The sequence below is a fragment of the Pantherophis guttatus genome, chromosome 3 (assembly GCF_059756535.1).
Source record: "Pantherophis guttatus breed Tessera chromosome 3, ASM5975653v1, whole genome shotgun sequence".
Classification (NCBI taxonomy): Eukaryota; Metazoa; Chordata; class Lepidosauria; order Squamata; family Colubridae; genus Pantherophis; species Pantherophis guttatus.
This window is the reverse complement of record NC_142065.1, coordinates 26,086,066-26,104,837: the sequence shown is the minus strand read 5'-3', so window position 1 is coordinate 26,104,837 and position 18,772 is coordinate 26,086,066. Positions and strand designations below refer to the sequence as shown.

The 18,772-nt window shown below is 38.1% G+C and overlaps 1 protein-coding gene across 3 annotated transcripts in view; it reads right to left on the bottom strand.

Moving 5' to 3' along the window:
* Positions 1-18,772, bottom strand: part of CCN5 (cellular communication network factor 5) — a 64,401-nt gene that overhangs the window by 42,597 nt on the left and 3,032 nt on the right. The window contains exons 2-4 of one of the 3 annotated variants that reach the window (XM_087889150.1): positions 12,072-12,266; positions 10,081-10,584; positions 8,466-8,545 (exon numbers count right to left, since the gene is read on the bottom strand). The gene's annotated coding sequence lies outside the window, so the exon portion shown is untranslated. The remainder of the gene's footprint in view (positions 1-8,465; positions 8,546-10,080; positions 10,585-12,071; positions 12,267-18,772) is intronic. The other 2 variants (XM_087889152.1, XM_087889148.1) reach the window with 2 other exon arrangements.

The following is an 18,772-nucleotide window of genomic DNA, read 5'->3' as shown; positions in this document are numbered from 1 at the left end:
AACATTCCATGAAAAGGGGATGCAGTTAGATACCTCTAATATAACACATAATTTGGTCTTCCCGTGTCTGAATGAATGGATGCAGGGTTTCTACAATCTGGATCAGGAAAATAACTGTATACTTGGCTGTTGCAGCGGTATATGAACTGCATTAGAGTCAAGTATTTATTAAACACAGAATACAATGACCACTACTGGAGCAGACAACACTGCTTTCAAATATGGAATCTGATCCAAAGCCATTTGTGCTTGTTTTATGTGCGGAGGTTTGTTTTGCATACTTCAAGCAGCATAAAGAGGGGCAAAAAAGATGGAGGGAATAGAAGATGGAAAAAAACAGGAACTAGCTATGACTCTTTCCTGGCTCTTCTTAAATACTACGAACATCTTCATCTGCAGCAAATTTAGAACAGAAAATTAAGTATTTCCTGCCTTGACGTGTTTATTTAAGAAAACCTGAGAGGAAACAGGGCAAATACGAATATGCAAATTGAACTGCATCTTGCTCTCAAAGGGCAGGTGCTTTTTTCATAACTGTGGTTTTGTCAGTATGGGTCATACTCATTTGCAAACCAAGAAATATAACTTCCCTTTCTTGCAACATTACTCTAAAAACTCATGTCCAAGATCCCCAAAACTCCTTTTTTGGACAAGAGTAGACAGACTAATCATGGAAGTGAAAAGAAAATATTGTTTTATAAGGTGATCAAATTCAGAATCCAATCTGAGTCAGTCACCGGGACTAAAGGTTTATTCTTCCAAGCTTTGGGGCTGGTGCTTGTGTCTTGCAATCTGGTGAGATGAGGAGACCTGAACTCATTGGTAGCCTCACACTGGAGTGAACAAAGACATACATTCAGTTTTGCAGCTACTACAATTGTTGGCCATGCAGGGACAAAAATAGCCAGAGAAATGATTGAAAGTTGGGAAATGGGCCCCTTATCAGTCAAAAGGAATGCTGATTTACCACCAGCTTAACAGGTATTTAGGGTGCAGCAGCATAAGGAAAGAAGCCAGCCATCAACACCCTAATTAACAACTAAAAACTACACACACAGGCACCATATAAATAGAAGGAGCAGAACAGCCCAATGGACATATTCTGGAGAGAGAGAAGTTCTCTGATGATGGGCTCCAGCATGAACCCAAAAGCTTGGAAGAATAAAACTTTGGTTCTGGTGACCGACTCAGATTGGAACGTTATCCTGGAATATTTTTGCCTTCATTTGTGATCAAATTCAGCCAATACTTAACATCAGTGTTACTGTAATCAGTGACAGTTAAGAAATCTGAATCGAAAGGAGAATGATTTTGCAACTTTTTTGGCAGCACTGAAAATTGTGTTCTGGGGATTCTAGGACCATTTTTTAATTAATCTTTCAAATAATTAAAACAACATGATCAAATATTGATGACTATAGTAAACCTTTCCCAGATGGAATGAGTAATTACACGGACTGCAATTTGGCAAATGAAAAACCAAAATATGGGAGATATTTCTCCCACTGCTTCATATTCTTTTTTTCCCCTGCTTCTTGTTCAAAGAACACATTTTCATCCCTATGTATGTTGACTTGACCTCAACAAAGACATAATTTCAGCAGAACATGATGCACTTGTTATACTTATCCAAACTACCAAGAGAATAAAACAACAATTTTGGGTACTTTTAATTCCTACGCAGAGTGATTACATGGCCAAACACCACAAAGGTTATTAGCAGTTATAAAAACTGACAGCCCCTGGATTGATTTGTATATAGACAGTGGGGTCATTTCTAAACTAGTGACTTATGGCATTTAGCTGTACCCAGCCATCACTGAAAGGATATAAAAACTGTTATTTTGGCACAACGGTTGGATGACTTTAGAAGACACTATAAATTACTAATGAAGAACTGACCTAGGTGGCAACATTTTGTGATTATTAGCTTTGTCTACTGTGACATGTTCCTGGAGCCTGGGAAATATACATTGCAAATCCTACGGTGGGAGCATGTAGCATAACATTATTTTTAAAATCTCCACAATCCTTCTGGAAATAGATTTCTAGATAATACTGACAACAACAAAGAAGATCTGTGATGGGATAAACATAAATAAAGTCTGAATAGTATTTATCCCTCCTTCAAACAAATTTGCAAAAGATTTGGAAATGTTATTTTTGTAAGGGTTTTAAAAATCTGGGAAAAAACTCACCAGATTGGAGAAGGATGAAGAAAGCACTTATTTATAACCCACCCTTATTATTTTTACGAATAACTCAAGGCAGCAAACATGTCCAACATAGCTTCCTCCTTCTATTTTCCCCACAACAACCATCCTATGAGTTGAGATGCCCTGAGATTGACTGGCGCAAAGTGACCCAGCTTTCATGGCTAAACTGGGACTCAAACTCGTGGTCTTTTGCTTTCTAGCCAGGTACCTCTTAACTTACCTCTTTTACAACAAATATACATTGCTGAGGGATGTATTTGTGTTTTGTTTAACTTTTAAAGGTTTTGATGAAGCTTGTAACAATACTACGCTTTTTTCCAAAGAAAAAGCACTGATGATGTTACCTAATTTGGGTAATGAAACATCTGCAAGAAAACAACCAAACTCAGAGGGCACCAAGGACCCTTTGAAGTTTCTTCACTTCTCTATTACTTTCTGGAACACTCATGTGACTGTGTAATGTTGTGTGGTCACATTTGAACAAGTATGAGAAAAAAAGGCCGGTGCTGTAGTAATGTGTTGGACTTTTAAAATCTAAAGTAAACTCTCAGGCACTTTGCAATATCCTACCAGTGCAATGGTCTAATGGATAGCTGTTTTTGGATTTAAAAACAAATTCTTATAAAAACATATATATATATATTTAATTTGATTTATATGCCGCCCTTCTCCGGAGACTCAGGGCTTACAATGCGTTAAGAATAACCTTCATACTTTTTGCATATTTATACAAAGTCAGCTTATTGCCCCCACAAACTGGGTCCTCAATTTACCTACCTTAGAAAGGATGGAAGGCTGAATCAACCTTGAGCCTGGTGAGATTCGAACTTACAGTAATTGCAGACAGCTGGTGTTAATCACAATGCTTTCAGTCTGCTGAGCCACCAGGCCCCTTGAAACAGAACAAGAGGCAGAACAAGAACAAGACTGAGGTAAATAGGAAGGGAGGGAGATGCTGGGGCATCTGCAAAATTTTTTGGCTCCAATGGAAGCCAAAGAACACAGAGCCCTAAAACCAACTGGTTTATTGGTCCTATCTCATTGTGTGGTAGTATTACATCATGACCTTCAGAGGCGCTGAGAAGTTCCATGCCCCTGCCCAAACTTCTTATGTAGCAAGTATTGTGGAAAGGGCTTGGGGGAAGCATTCCATGAAATTAAAGAACTTCTAAGTTATTCAAGAAAAGGACAAAAATCGATTTTTTAAAAAACCTTTCTCCAGGATTAATCTGTGCACACCTATGTGTTAGAAAAGAGGAAAGGGGGCATGTATTTTCACTTTCCTTCAAAATCCAAACTTTTGTGATGTCTTTAGAGGAAAAAAAACTATTTTAGCCTAGAATTGCATCACAATCAAGGAATGGTTCAAAAGAGTGCCAATTTCCTAAGAGACGGTCAGCCGCCTGCAAACTAAAGTTGATGATTCCCCAATGATCTGTTTCTAATTTTTTTATACTTTTTTCCTTGCCAAGATCCACACAAAATAAATGCTTTCTATACAGAGTCACCAACAATGTGAAGACAGGGTCTCTTGAAAATTTCTGGGGAAGAAATGGGTATTGTTGGCTATTAATGCTGTCCATATAACATAATGAAAATGGTTCTGAGTATGTTAACTACAATTCCCAACAGCCCCAGCCTAGTATGGCAATGGCAAAGTTATTTTAGTTTAAAAACTACTGGCTCAAAGTTTTAAAGATATTTCCCAAATTTGCTTCTAAATCTGGGAATGTCAATTCCTAGAATTTCTCAGCCAGCATGGCCATGTTGAGAATTCTGTAAGTTACCAAGGCTGATAAATTCTACTGTACATAAAACAGAATGAAGCATTTGGAAGTTCTCTTGGGTGAAATGGAGCTTATAGATCTATTTCAGCCAGAATTTAAGATTTGATTTGGCACTGAAACTGCTATGACCATTTTATGGATGAACTTCACTGGAAGAGAGACAAACTTATTGATCCTTCTGAATATCTTAGTGATTTATAATGCTACCAGCTATGCCATTTCCTTTTTACTTACTTTATAAATTATCTCATATATTTGTGGCATTGATTCTTCAAATATTTAATATTAACTCATGCTTCTGCAATAGGAAACTGGGCATTTAGCAGTCTCATTCCTTTGAAGAAGGTGAACAAACACCTTAGCCCTACTTTGAGTAGGTAAGTGTGAGTGTGTGATTCCTACGATTTGTTTGTAATCTCTTGAAACTATGAGCACGTAAACATCAGTCCATAGTCATAATGAAATGAAAATGGTGACATATTCATCAGAGGTGGGTTTCAGCTGGTTCTGACCAGTTCTGGAGAACCAGTAGCAGAAATTTTGAGTAGTTCGGAGAACTGGTAGTAAAAATTCTGACTGACCCCACCCCTATCTATTCTCTGCCTCCCAAGCCCCAGCTGATCAGGAGGAAATGGAGATTTTACAGTATCCTTCCCCTGCCATGCCCACCAAGCTATGCCACGCCCACCAAGCCACACCCACAGAACCGGTAGTAAAAATTTTTGAAACCCACTACTGATATGCATCATCTTTTTCTAGTTGTGTTGCAATGTTATCAAAAAGGACATAAATACAAAAGTTTGCATCATGACATAATGATGCATGTTTCATTACTTGCCCCCAAGCTTGTCATCTTCCTGCAGACACTCAAGCACAGGCAGGAACAGGAAATACCTTAGTTTAAAACTTTGAAAACCCTACAGCTGGTACAATACAGCCAGATGCCTTGACTGCAATACGGTGATTACATCTGCATCACTCCCAAAATTCCCCAGACAAAATGATCTTCCCCTGTTGGTTAAGAGTTGCAATATGATCATAGCTGGATGATCACAGTATACCCTCCTTCACTCTGTATGGAGCAATTCATCCAGTGAGTTTCTTTCCCTCTTACTGAAGAAGTGCTTAGAATAAATTAGAAGAAGTAAAGAACCAACTAACCATTTCCCCATGTGTCACAGGGAAGCATCTTAGATAAAAAGTATATTCAGATGTTTTGTTTTATATATTTGTTTGTAATGTTTCCTATTTTGTATAGACCAAATATTATGTATTTTATAGTATTTACAATTGACCCCAATTTACAAGGATTATAGTGGCTAACAAACAAACTCAGAAGGATAAGAATGATACCTAACTAAACCAAACCAATGATTACGATATATACAATATAAGAAATAGCATAAGCTTGCAAAAAAGCAAAGTGACAATAAAGAAGCAGCTATACAATTGATTGTGTGAAACAAACTAGCCATTACATGATTAATGATATGGTTGGTTGATATATCATTAGCAAAGATGGTAGCAAATATCCAGAATCATTTTTGGGCAATATTTGCACAACATTGAACAACATCATTCCTATCTATACTACATTATCATTTAGCATCTGGAATATTACATCCAATTGTAAGTACTTCATTTTAGGAAGAACATTCATACTTACAAATTGGAGAGTGTCCTGTCAAAGATGACCAGGAACCTGGTCAGAAAAACTTGTGAGGAAAGATTAGTGTCAATTATATTGAGCCTGGAGAATACTGGGGTCATGACCTTAAGGTCAGAAACAAGAGGTTTTAATTCTATGGAGCAAACATCTGCTGATATCAAGAAAATATTCCTAATGATAAGTACTATTTAGCAATGTGAGACTGCTTGGGAAGATGGCAGTTTGAAGAGCCACCCGCCTTATAGTACAATAAGTCTTCAGTTAACAACTACCCTGTTTAATAACTGTTCAAAGTCACAACAGCTGGGAAAAAGTGACTTTAAGATTTCTCTTTGAACTTACAATTACCATAGCATCACATGATCCCCATCTGCAAGCTTCATAGTTGGCTTCTGACAAGCAATTCAATAGAGAAGTCAGCAGTAAAATGGCAAGTTACAGTCATATGATGTTTCACTTAACAGCTGTGGGTGATTTGCTTAATGATTCAATGGTAAGTCAGTCATAATTCTGGCATGGTTGCATGATGTTTTGCTTGATGTCTACATCATGATTACATGTACTGGATTCGTTCACTGGGCAAGGAGTTTGATAAGATGACCTCTATAATCCCTTCCATGCTATGGCTCTCAAATTTAGTATAGACTGTGTCAAAGTAGCCTATACTGTATGCTGATGATTCATAATATCACTTGAAGTTATAAAAATACTGAGCTAATTGGGTAACTCAACTATGATGAAGCTAGTCATGAGAAAATCTTGTAATCAACCTTTTCCTTAAGTTTTGCTCTGCTGTGTGTGTGTGTGTGTGTGTGTGTGTGTGTTTCAAATTGCAAAATAATGTATTTTCATAGCCTCAATGGCATTCTCACACTTAATTTATTTCAAAATTCTTCACCAAGATGGAAAAAGTGAAAGAGGATCATAAACGGCAATAAGCCAGTGCAGAAAAAAGTTTGAATCAACACATTTTCTGATTTCCTCATCTGAATTGCCTTTTCAATAAACGTGACTATAAAAGAAAAGTGAAATCAGGAAAAAAAAAGACAACCAAAAGCAGCACAAAAATATTCTGATTCTTAGTGTGCTCCTCGAATTGATAGTCAAAAGCTTTATATAATAGCAATCCCCACTCAATCTCAGGAAGAAATTGGAATAAGATCCTGACATAAAAAGGTGTTGGAGTCAAGATTCAGTTCTGAGCTGTGCCATATTAGAGAACTTCAAAAAATACAGCATGTGGATAAAATATAACAATGTGTTTTGCAGCTAGCACATAGTGTCCTCTAGTGGCTGATCTATGTAGATAGAAAAAAAGTCACCAGAAACCCTTTTAGAACAACTTGTATTGCCCATTTATGGTTTACTAGGAAGGGGTCTCATTCACTCAAGCTTTGCAAATACTGCATAACATTACCACAATAGGGTAAACTAGGCTTTTGTTATTTGGGAACCACACGTAATTGTTCACAACAGCCCTCGTCACCTCCCGCCTGGACTACTGTAACGCTCTCTACATGGGGCTCCCCTTGAGGAGCACCCGGAGGCTCTAGCTGGCGCAGAGTGCGGCCGCGCGGGTGGTATTGGGAGCGACATGGCGCTCCCATGTAACACCCCTTCTGCACGAGCTACACTGGCTCCCAGTGGTCTTCCGGGTGCGCTTCAAGGTTTTGGTTACCACCTTTAAAGCGCTCCATGGCTCAGGACCTGGGTACTTGCGGGACCGCCTACTACTACCAATAGCCTCCCACCGGCCAGTACGCTCTCATAGAGAGGGGCTCCTCTGGGTGCCGTTGGCCAAACAATGTCGACTGGCGGCCCCCAGAGATACAGAAGATCCCGGATCTGCGCACCTTCCGCCGCGCTCTAAAGATCTTTTTATTTCACCATGCGGGCCTGGCCTAACTTTCTCCCTCTTTTTAAACAATTTTAATATTTTAATATTTTTAATATTTTTAATCCTCAAAATTTAAATTTGTTTTAAATTGATTGGGGTTTTAATCTGTCTGGGCCAAACTATTTAATTCGATTTTATTTTTGCTTTTTAAATTTTGTATGTATGTATTTTAATGTTGGTTGTTCACCGCCCTGAGTCCTTTGGGAGTAGGGCGGTATACAAATCAAATAAAAGTAAAGTAAAGTAAAGTTGATGAAAATCAGCTGTAATCATTTAGTCTTCTAGAAATGAGTCATATTGTTGTTTGTGAGCTTAAGATGCAGCTGTGTAATTATTGACAATGTGCTTAATATTTTAACATTTTTACTGTTAGATGCCTAGAGCAACTGGTTTGAGATGGTCAACCATTTAAGTTGAATGAGCAAATAAATTAATAAATAATTAAGACCACAAAGGAAGGAACATACAGTATTTAAATGTCTTTTCTTTGGTGCAATCATCCAGAATTTCTCCAAAATTGTGGTCTCTACTTGTTTTAGACTACAGGTCCCATCATTTCTATCTCTAGGCCATGCTGGCTGTGGGGATCAAAAAGAAAGCATATTTGCCACATATTTTTCCCTCACAACTGGAATGTGCTAAATCTTATCTTTCTTATTTAACTACTGCATATTAATACTGAGCAACACTATCATCAACAAAAGATCTCTTACACATATTATTTGAAACAAGAGGAATATTCAAAACTAAGTAAACATAACTCACCCTCCTTGCAGATATTAAAGAAAAAAGCAGGAAACAAGAAGCTACTTTTGGAGCCAGAAATTGTCTGAAAATTTGAAGGGAGAGGGGGAAATGCAGTAAATTAATCAAATACATTTTAGGGAATGTCTTACCCTGTAGGGCTTTTATGCTCTTAAAACTTGCATCACAGGAAAACGGCAATGCTAATCGATTATGTGAAGGTTTTTGTCGCCTAAAGAAAAAGAAAGGCCATATCAGTTTTCACCCTTTAACTGTATGGTGAAGGTTGATAAACTTCTTCATTTTCTCAGTGAAGAAAAGCCTCAATTTAGCAAGAGTTTTGAAGGTATGATGCATAGATTTTTTTTTTACTGCTTTATCTGTATTTTATTAATGATAAACATACATACATATACATACACACATAAAAACAAACTATACATAAACAAACTGTACACTAAAATCAAGTCATGCAACTTGAGCTTTGTGAATAGAGCTACATCGGTAATTTGTATATCCATATATCTATATATCTTTCATTATATAACGATATTTATGTAATGATATTAATTTTGGTTCCTCATTTTTGTGTCCTTGAGTGGTATTCCCTTATTTTGTCTTCTTTTTCTCTAACCAATCGTACCAATCTTCATTTTCTCAGTGAAGAAAAGCCTCAATTTAGCAAGAGTTTCGAAGGTATGATACATAGATTTTATATTGACTGTGTTTTATTCATTTTTCTGGAAAGAAATGAATGTAAAAAGATGAACAAAATTAACTTCATACTATCACTGTAGAAAGTGAATTTGATTAATTTCCACAAACGTTGTTTGGTCATTTGCATGTAACTGTCTTAAACAGCTTTCAGGATTTACCCATCAAGTGAGCAGATTAAAGCCATTTCTAGAGGATGAGAAGATTTGGATCTGGTACCAATTGTAAACCTGTACAAAATATGTAACTAAGACTCAGTAGAATGTTATGTATTCCTAATTTAAATAATAGCAATTGTTTCTACACTCCGAGCTCTCATAACAATTGCACATTATATTAATGTGTGCAATTATTATGCAAATCGATGTCATCTGAAAATGCCTAAAAAGTCATGTAGAAATAGGTCTGTACCATTTGAATGGCTACATCTTGTATTAAAGATTACAGTGTCCTTTGTTTGAATAATTTTTCAACCTCCCCCCTTTGACCCCAGCTCTTGAAAAGAAAGTCTACAATTTGCTTCAACAAGTTATTTCATTTCAGATTTAATGACTGACATGGTTTAGCCTTTTGATAACCATTTTCCCCACTTCTGAAAGAGAGAGGTACTTGTGGGAAACTTGTAACTTCAGGACTTTTTTGTAATTCTTGGAGCTCTTCCTACCATGACTGGTAAAAAATCAGATAGGACACCCCCTCAGAATTAATAGTATAAGCCCTAAAATAGCCATATTACAGGAAACACATTTCCCTAAACTCACCTCTCAAATCAGTCTGAAGCACTTTTACAATATAATCTTACCAATTTGTGGCCACCAGTCCCCAGAAATATGCACACCTCAAGTTTTGATCCCTAAATAGTCCCTTCCTTAAAATAAATGAAACTAAACTGAAGTTTGTTGTAGTGGTGGTGGCATGGGGGTTAAGATGCTGGTCTTGTCAACTGAAAGGGTCAGCAGTTCAAGACCCAAGTACCACAGTTCGAAAGTATGTAAATGCAAGTAGATAAATAGGTACTACTTTGGTGGGAAGGTAACAGCACCCTGTGTATACCTTGATATATAATCATGCTGGCCACATAACCATGGAAGCATCTTCGGACAACGCTGGCTCAGTCAGCGAGGAAATGGAGATGAGCAATTTCCTTAGAGTTGGACACAACTATATAGAGAAACTTTTAAAATAAAATTAAATATTTCAGAGACGACTCTTGGCTTCCAGCAAGGATTACAAATGAAATTCAGGGCGGACACAGATATGTTTTCCTAACAAGTTTCAAAAGGCTTCCATTATTCATGGCTCTGTTCAAAAGACTGAAAAGCACTGAATCTTGTTCAATATTAAATTGTAAAGAATGATTGTATAATGAAAGTAAATGTCATTTATTTTATCCATCAAGTCACTTCCCTTACAAGATCTCCAAAGTCTTCCACAAAGTTGGAAAAGGATAATGACCACACATTTTAAGCAGGAAGAAGGAAAAATGCCAGGAGATTGGAGTAGATAATTTCCAATGTTCTTTCCATTTCTTCCATTCTATGATTCTGTGAAAATTATCTGTAAATAGGTAATGAAATAATTTATCAAATGACAGCCATTTAATTCAACAGGGCTATATATTATCTCAAATACAGATAAAGCATATGACAGAATTTAAACTATTTCGGATGCTCTCAAAAAGAAAAAACCCTAGCAGACTTGAACCCAGTTAGTAAGTCAATAGAAGATGGCAAGGAAATTGCAGAAGTATAAGGCAGTGGGTCTCAACCTTCCTAATGCCGTGACCCTTTAATACAGTTCCTCATGTTGTGGTGACCCCCAACCATAAAATTATTCCTAAAACCATTGAAAATATGTGTTTTCTGATGGTCTTAGGTGACCCCTGTGAAAGGATTGTTCGACCCCCAAAGGGGTCCTGACCCACAGGTTGAGAACCACGGGTATAAGGCAAGGTTAGTGGCTATCCTACTGTTTTCTTCATGTTAGACTAATACCTCCCAGCCTTTGAACATTTAATTTTCTTCATATATGCTACAACAGCTTTTAATCAGCCTCATCTTTGTTTTAATTCTGATGGTTTGATAGCTTTAATTTCTCATGTTTGCCTATGGATAATGAATTGCTTGTTAACATCTCAATGGAAACTGCCACTGGAAGACAACTAGTAAACTGTTAATAAAAAAATAAAATAACTGACTTGGCAAAAGACAGTTTTTTATGTTCCTCAAAAATAATTACTTGGACCCTGAAATAAGTCAGGAGAGTTTCCCTAATCTTTTCTAGATTTCAGTCTGATTTAATCTCCCAGGATCAGTGAGACTCTGTTCAGATAAATATCGCTCTTCCCAGGGCATCTGAATGGCATCTGAACATGGTATGTATCTCAATGCTAAAAAAAAAGGGGGGGGGTTCAGATTTCTACCAGCTGCAGTTGTGAAAAAATTTGCAGCTATTTTAGAGACCTTCTCTTGCATAAAAAAAAGTTTCAGAAAGGAGAAAATAGTGTTGTATCCCTTGGCCTAGAAAGAGAGACTTCAACTTGACCAGAGCTGTCAAACTCACGACCCGTGGGCAGGATGTGTCATGTGCTGTCACGCCCACACTCAGTTTAGTGAAGGGGAAAAAAGTTGTGATATGTCATGTGACGACATAAATTTGACACTCCTGAACTAGACAGACAGTGTTCTGCCCTAGCTACGGACCCCAAAGAACACACAAAGTCTGTTCAAAACTTAGTTTACTGAATAAACCAGTGTTTTACAACAACAGCTGTTAATTAATTGCATTAACAGCCTCCAAGAATTCAAAGAATAATAACTGAAAGCTTACTATGGTTGGCAGAATGCCCAGAAGCAATTTGCAGGAAGCTGATAAGATAAGCAAGACAAGACACAAAGGTATGTGAACTAAGTTGTTCCCTGCAAATTGCTTCAGTCGGCGGTCCTCCTTAAATAGGCTAAGGGAGTGGCCAATTAGCCCAAGCCTTACTCTCAAGGAGACCTCCTCCTGAGGAGCCACTCCTGCCTTTTGGAAGCTCTGCGCACCTGTGCATCGAGAAGAGGCTCCTCCTCTTCGTCCCCTTCACTTAAGGGAGCTTCTGGAGGTTCTGAAGGCCCTGGCTGAATCCCCGCCTCTGGCACCACATCTTCTCCAGCCTCCTCATTGTCCGACTCGAGTGCCAGCTGCACAGGCTGCTGGCGCAGCACACCAGCCTCCTCGCTGTCTGAATCAGCTACTAGCTGCACAGGCCACGTACGGGCCACAACAGACAGAAAATTGGTTGATCAATATAAAGTATCTCTATTTAATCCAACATATCCTTAACTGGAAGCAAGTAATAGTGCTGGTTCAGAATCAAGTACATGTCACAATATAACAATGAGTCACAAAAACGAAATTCTGAATTTTTTTAAAAAAAATCTTACTCATCACGCAGGAACAAACATCAGATTCCCTGAAGTTGAGTTATATCTTGAGGTATAATTCCCATCATTCTAGGCCAGAAATGATGCAAGTTTACAACACCTGGGCAACAGGTTGAAAGAAGTTGATGTAGATCACGGGTGTCAAACTCACCACGTCATGTTGCCGTCATGGGACGTTTCATGACATTTTTTCCATTCACGAAGCTGGGGTGGGCATGGTCTGCATGTGTTGCATCCAGCCCGCGGGCTGCCAGTTTGACACCCCTTATGTAAATCATTTGACCAAAGGGGAGAGGGATTTTGTCGCTTTTGTCACATGATGAATTCACATTTTAGAAACAATTAACATCACATATTAACACTAGCATAGGATTTTTACTATGGGTTGTACAAATCTCAGTGGACATTCAATGTACAATGTTAAAGAAAAAGCAAACAAAATGGACATGATGTGATTGGCGCTGCGGAACTAGATAGTCTCTACATGGGCAATGAAATGGGGATGGGCAGTGTATCTGCTGGCATATCTAATGGTGGCCTGGAATTTTGCAGGGCAGATGTGGCAGGTTCAAAGATATAGAGAGTATAGCTAAAAGAATAAAAATAGTTCTGCCGATCAACAACTATCCCACCCTTTGGCAGCTCTTCTAACTGGAAAATTATCTGTACAAACTATCTGGTCTTCTAGTAAAAATGACCTCTATCCTGTTTCTCTTTCAGAGACACACAGGCACCATTTTTCTGCATTTCCAAACTATAGTACCGTAGTTAGTCTGGATTCATACATCATATGCATCATGCATTATATCGTTTGTTTGGTTTTACTGGAGCATGATGCATAAATCCAGCCAACTGTAGCTTGTTCAACAAGCAATACTTGTGGTTAAAACAGCTTATACATTCAGTTTATTTTATACACATACTTCATGTAATTGAGTTAGCATATTCCAGTAAACTATAACATGGTGTATTTGATTTTGGCCCAATCCATTTTCTGGTTTGTAAATTGTAACTTTTGATCAGATTGATATATATGTATAGACATGCACATAAAACCTCTGGTGGTTGAATGAACTGTACTAAAAACAAGCTAAAACTTAGGTTGGAGAGTGAATTTAGCTATCTTTTAAAGAGACAGCTGCCTAACAGCTAAAGAAAGTTCAGTGACTTTACTTGAAAACCTAGATTTTTTTCCTGTAATTAAAAAGTAACTATGAGGTCTTCAGCAAACCATAAAGATGCAAAATCATAACACATGATTTGTCATCAAATACTGTACTATCTTTACTTGCTTTGTCCCAACATCTGGCATAATTACATATGGTAAACCACAGTATTTATATGATAAGATTATCATGTAGGTATCATCTTCTGCCCTTTGCTCTCAATACCCATGAAAGTAACCTCAGAATACTTAGAAGAATTTTGTCAATCTACTTCTAGTGCCATTGGCAGACATTTCTGCTTTTGTTTAAAACACGGGTAACCCCTTGCTTAAAAAGAAAATAGTTTCTGCTAATGTGATGTTCTGCTAGTTAAAAATATTAAGATTTTGCACACAGGCATTCGTTAAATTGCTGCCAATAACTGCCGTATAGAACCTCTATATGAGGAGCCAAAGCAACTTATGACAGGGTAAAAATAGATGCCCTGGATCAAGATCAACCCAGTTTAAAGCACTCTGACCCTAAAGACAAAGCTTCTCACAAGAGGATTGTGTGCTTTATAAACAAGAATACGGGTGTTTACATTCTTTTGGAAAAGTGTCCCGAGCTGTGCTGACTCAGTAGAACAAATACATTTGACTTCTTCCTGTAATGCTTTCTAACAATCAGCCCTTTGTTGAATACTGATACCCAGCTTTTTTGTCCTGGTTTTTTTTTAAAAAAAAAAAACCAACACCTGCTCACATACAAATAAAAGCCAAGCGAAAGACTGAGATGGTTTTAAGAGTTTAAAATGGCTTTATCTCATTTTTCCTAATATAACCTGCAGTAAATTACCACCCAGTCACTATTTAGAGTTGGCATACTAATGCCTGGTTTGTACGTGAAGGACAGAATTTCCATTCAGTGCAGCATGTAAGGCAGCAAATTAAAATTCAAGGTGTGTCCGAAATTTAAGAGCAGCGAAGGAAGGCTTTCTTAGTAATAAAGAAAAATAAAATACATAATCTGATTCCAGGACAAAGAAGATGCTAATATTAAGTGTGATCACTTTTGCCTCTATGTGTCTTTCTTCAAAGATGCTTTCCTCCAGTCCTTAAATCAACAGAGAAGTGCAATAGCTTACTTTGCAAGATATTTGTGCAGAACCAGAGGGACGTTTGACCATGATTAAACCTGTCCCTCTGAGCAATTATCAAAACTTGTCTCTTCCCCAGCCCACTTTAATGCATATTTTTGCTGCTGGCTGATGACCTTTGGTGGGAGGGCAAATTAAGGCATCTACCAATTGCTTTAACTTGTCCAGCATCAAACAATAAGGACAGCATCACTCCTTAACTTCATCACTCAGAAGGGACAGGACACAATGATTAGTTTTGTTCTGTGTAGTTAATTGCATGTTGGACTCTCTCACCTTCTCTGGATGAACTGGGGTTGAGGGGTAGAGAAGCAGCTCTTGAAGCTTCTAGCAGCCTAATTGAAAAATGTTGGACAGGAAATTCTGGGAGCTGAATTCCACACACCTTCACTTTACTAAGCTTGTGAACCACTGGTCTAAAGCTATCCTGCTAGGCAGATGCCACTATGGGAATATGCCATTCATTGCATCACCAATGAGTACAGAGGCAGGATAAGCTTAAAAATGCTTTTAAAATGAAACAACTAAGAACCAATCTAATATAGTCTGTCTCCACAACAGGTTGGGAATGAGACAAAGGCCACTGCACACAAATGGGTCTGTCCACATCAGCTAGTCAGGCATTATTTTGCTACACTTAGCAAAGTATGAGGACATGTCCTGTATCATTATTTCAGTAGCAATTGTGTTTCCCTGTTGCTAGCTAGTTAGCTGTCTGTCTGTCTGTCTGTCTGTCTGTCTGTCTGTCTGTCTGTCTGTCTACCTACCTATCATTTATTTATTCTACTGCCATTTACTCTAGTTTATTTCTATTACTTCTGCTGCTATTTATTCATTTATTAATGAAGTTTCTCTATAGCAGAAGTGTCAAACTGGCGGCCCGTGGGCCGGATGCTTCCTGCACAGGCCACACCCACCCCAGCTCCGTGAAGAAGAAAACCATCACGGAACGTCACGCAAGTTTGACACCCGTGCTATAGACTACAAATAAGTGTTGATATCCAAATGGATTACAGAACTAGCAGTGGCATTTTAAGAACAGTTACAACACTGGTTTCTAGCAAGTCTCTCAGATTCCTTAGTGGCTGTGTTAACCAGCCATTCCCAACCAGGTGCTAGACTCCTAGAATTCCCATGGGCAATGGGATTTGGAGAATAAAGTCCAGCACATCTGAACAAGAACCAGCTGTGGAAGCCTTAATTTCCATTCCTAATTTCCTGGGCTCAAATGAGAGACCCAACTCATTTCTCTCAGTTTCAATAGCAGCTATAACAAAGGACAAATCCTGACTGGAAGCCAGCCACACTCTGAATAGATCTATTGGGGTTGCTAAACTGAATTCATTAAGCACCATCAAAAATATATCTATCTATTGCTTTCTTAGTAAACTATTTAGAAAGTAAATGAAGTGCTCATCTTTAGTTCTATTTTGTAAATTAGATGTACACAACCTGAGGCCCTTGAAGTACAAGTACTTTCCCAAGTTCTTGGGTATAGTCAGAGACGTTTCAAATTTCCATCAAACTGTCTTTAGTGTAAGAGAAACAGGAAGCTTTAGATGTACACAGAATAGAGTGTACATCTGAACAGGAAACATTCTATTAATTTGACTTTACAAAACTCTAATTTTGTCTGGGTTGAGGTTGTTGTTTTTACACTTTCCGAACATGAGAACCCAAGCCTATAGTTCTGGTATTTCCTGATTGTCTCCCACCTAAGTATTAACCAGGTTTAATTCTGCTGAGCTTTTTGAGGTCAGCCAAGGTCATCTGAGCACTGCCAAGGTAGAACTTTTCTGCAGCAAGCTATAAAGTCAAACCTTGGTCTAGAGCTGTAAATAAATATCTGCTTTTGTCTTCCATTTTCCAGGCCAATAAAAGCCATGTACTGATAAATCAATTATATTTGTATTTAATATAATTAAATAGCTATAAAATAGTTCATAGTTCAGAATTTCCTCCTACGCATAGTTCGGAGTTTCTCAAACTTAGCAACTTTAAGTTATATTGACTTCAATTTCCAGATTTCCCCAGCCAGCATGTTTAAATCATTCAGCCACTATATTTAAAATACAGTTCTTCTGCACTGACTTGATTGTGTTGGAGTCACCATTCAAATTGGTTATACTTGTTCTTAGATTTGCAAGGAGACTGTGAACAACATACTACAGGTAGTCCTCATTTAGTGATTGCCTCATTTAGTGACTGGTCAGAGTTATGACAGTGATGAAAAGTAACGTTGCAACCAATCCTCACATTTATGACTTTCACGAATCTTTAAAGCAAAGGAAAGGAAGTAAGATCCTTAGCACTGTTGTGGTTTCACTTAGTGAACACTTCACTTAACAACTGAGTTGGTCCCAATTGTGGTTGCTAAAAGAGGACTATTTGTAAAATGCTTCCAAGTTGGCATCCTATAGCTGTACAATGCCTGTTTATGTTTAAGTCTTAGGAAAGTACTTTTAAATGTTGCTGTCATCTATTGTTTGACATTTATATTTACAAAAAAAAAATGTTTATTCAGTAATGTTTATTTATTTAGTGCCTTTCAGTCAATCTTGATAGTACTTGGACAAATCTATGCAGTTTTCTGGAAACAGTTTGTCTTCTTCCTAGAATAGCAGTCTCCAAACTTGGCAACTTTAAGACTTGTGGACTTCAGTTCCCAGAATTGGAGTTGAAATCCAGTATGGCTGGCTGAGGAATTCTGGAAGTTGAAGTCCACAAGTCTTAAAGTCGCCAAGTTTGGAGACCCTTGTCCCAGAGCCAAAGGAGCTTGACTGGCTCACAATCATCTCACCAGGCTAGAATTCATGGTCATACTGTTTTCAGCCAGTACACACAGTACAGTAAGTAACCACTGCACCCACTTTCTCTTACTATTTCCTTTATTTTTTTAGTTACTAGTTTCTTAAGAAACGAGTGTTTCCTATGTGACCTTTCTATGTAAACTTCACAGTTAAACAGAAATGAATTTTGTTAAGTTAATAATAATAATTTTAAATTGGGGTTTTTAAATTTGTGGGGTTTTAAATTGAACCAAATTTATTTAATTATTTTAAATTTTTAATCGATGTTTTGTCTTGTGTTTTTAAGTAGGCTGTACACCGCCCTGAGTCCTTCGGGAGAAGGGCGGTATAGAAATAAAATTATTATTATTATTATTATTATTATTATTATTATTATTATTATTATTATTATTATTATTATTATTATTATTATTATTATTATTATTATGTTGTGCAAGTTTTCCGAATGAAAACAATTTAGTGGATGAGAGGAAGAATGACTGACCCATTGTGAGAGCCAAGAATGAATGAGAATAGTGACTATCTAATGAGTTGTACTTAGAGACAGGTCTCAATTCACGCCTACAGCATTCTTTGTGTATTCACATAATGTCTATATCTTTCAAACAGATACCTTATTTTTCGGTGTATAAGACGCACCGGAGTATAAGACGCACCTTAATTTTGGGGGAGGAAATCAAGAAAACAAGAATTCTACCTCTGCCTACCAGCATTTTGGAACGGTCTGGGGGGAATCTGCCTGGCAGCTTCGGGGAACAAGGCGGGTGCCACGATTTGCGGCTGGTCACCCCTCTGGCTGCCCAGCAGGCAGCTTAGGGCAGGCAATGGCTGCAATGACTTCACTCCCCTGCAATGTAGGAGCTGCTGTCTAAGCCCTCTGCACCCAGGAGCCGAGCGAGCCGAACGAGAGATCCTAAAGAAAAACGCCCCTTCTCTCCAGCCACTGCTGCCCGGATTCCCCAGCACAATAATCAGAGCAGCGTTTCAGGAGGCGGGCGGCCAGTTCCCCTGCAATATGCAGCGGGGAACTGGGAATCGTTTTGGATTCGGGGAGGAGATTGCAGCGCTTCCGCCTGAAAGTGCTTTTCTTCCTGTTGGGAATGTGCAACGGGGGCGTTTTTCTTTAGAAGCTCTTGTTCGGCTCGCTCGGCTCCTGGGTGCAGAGGGCTTAGGCGGCAGCTCTTACATTGCAGGGGAGTGAAGTCA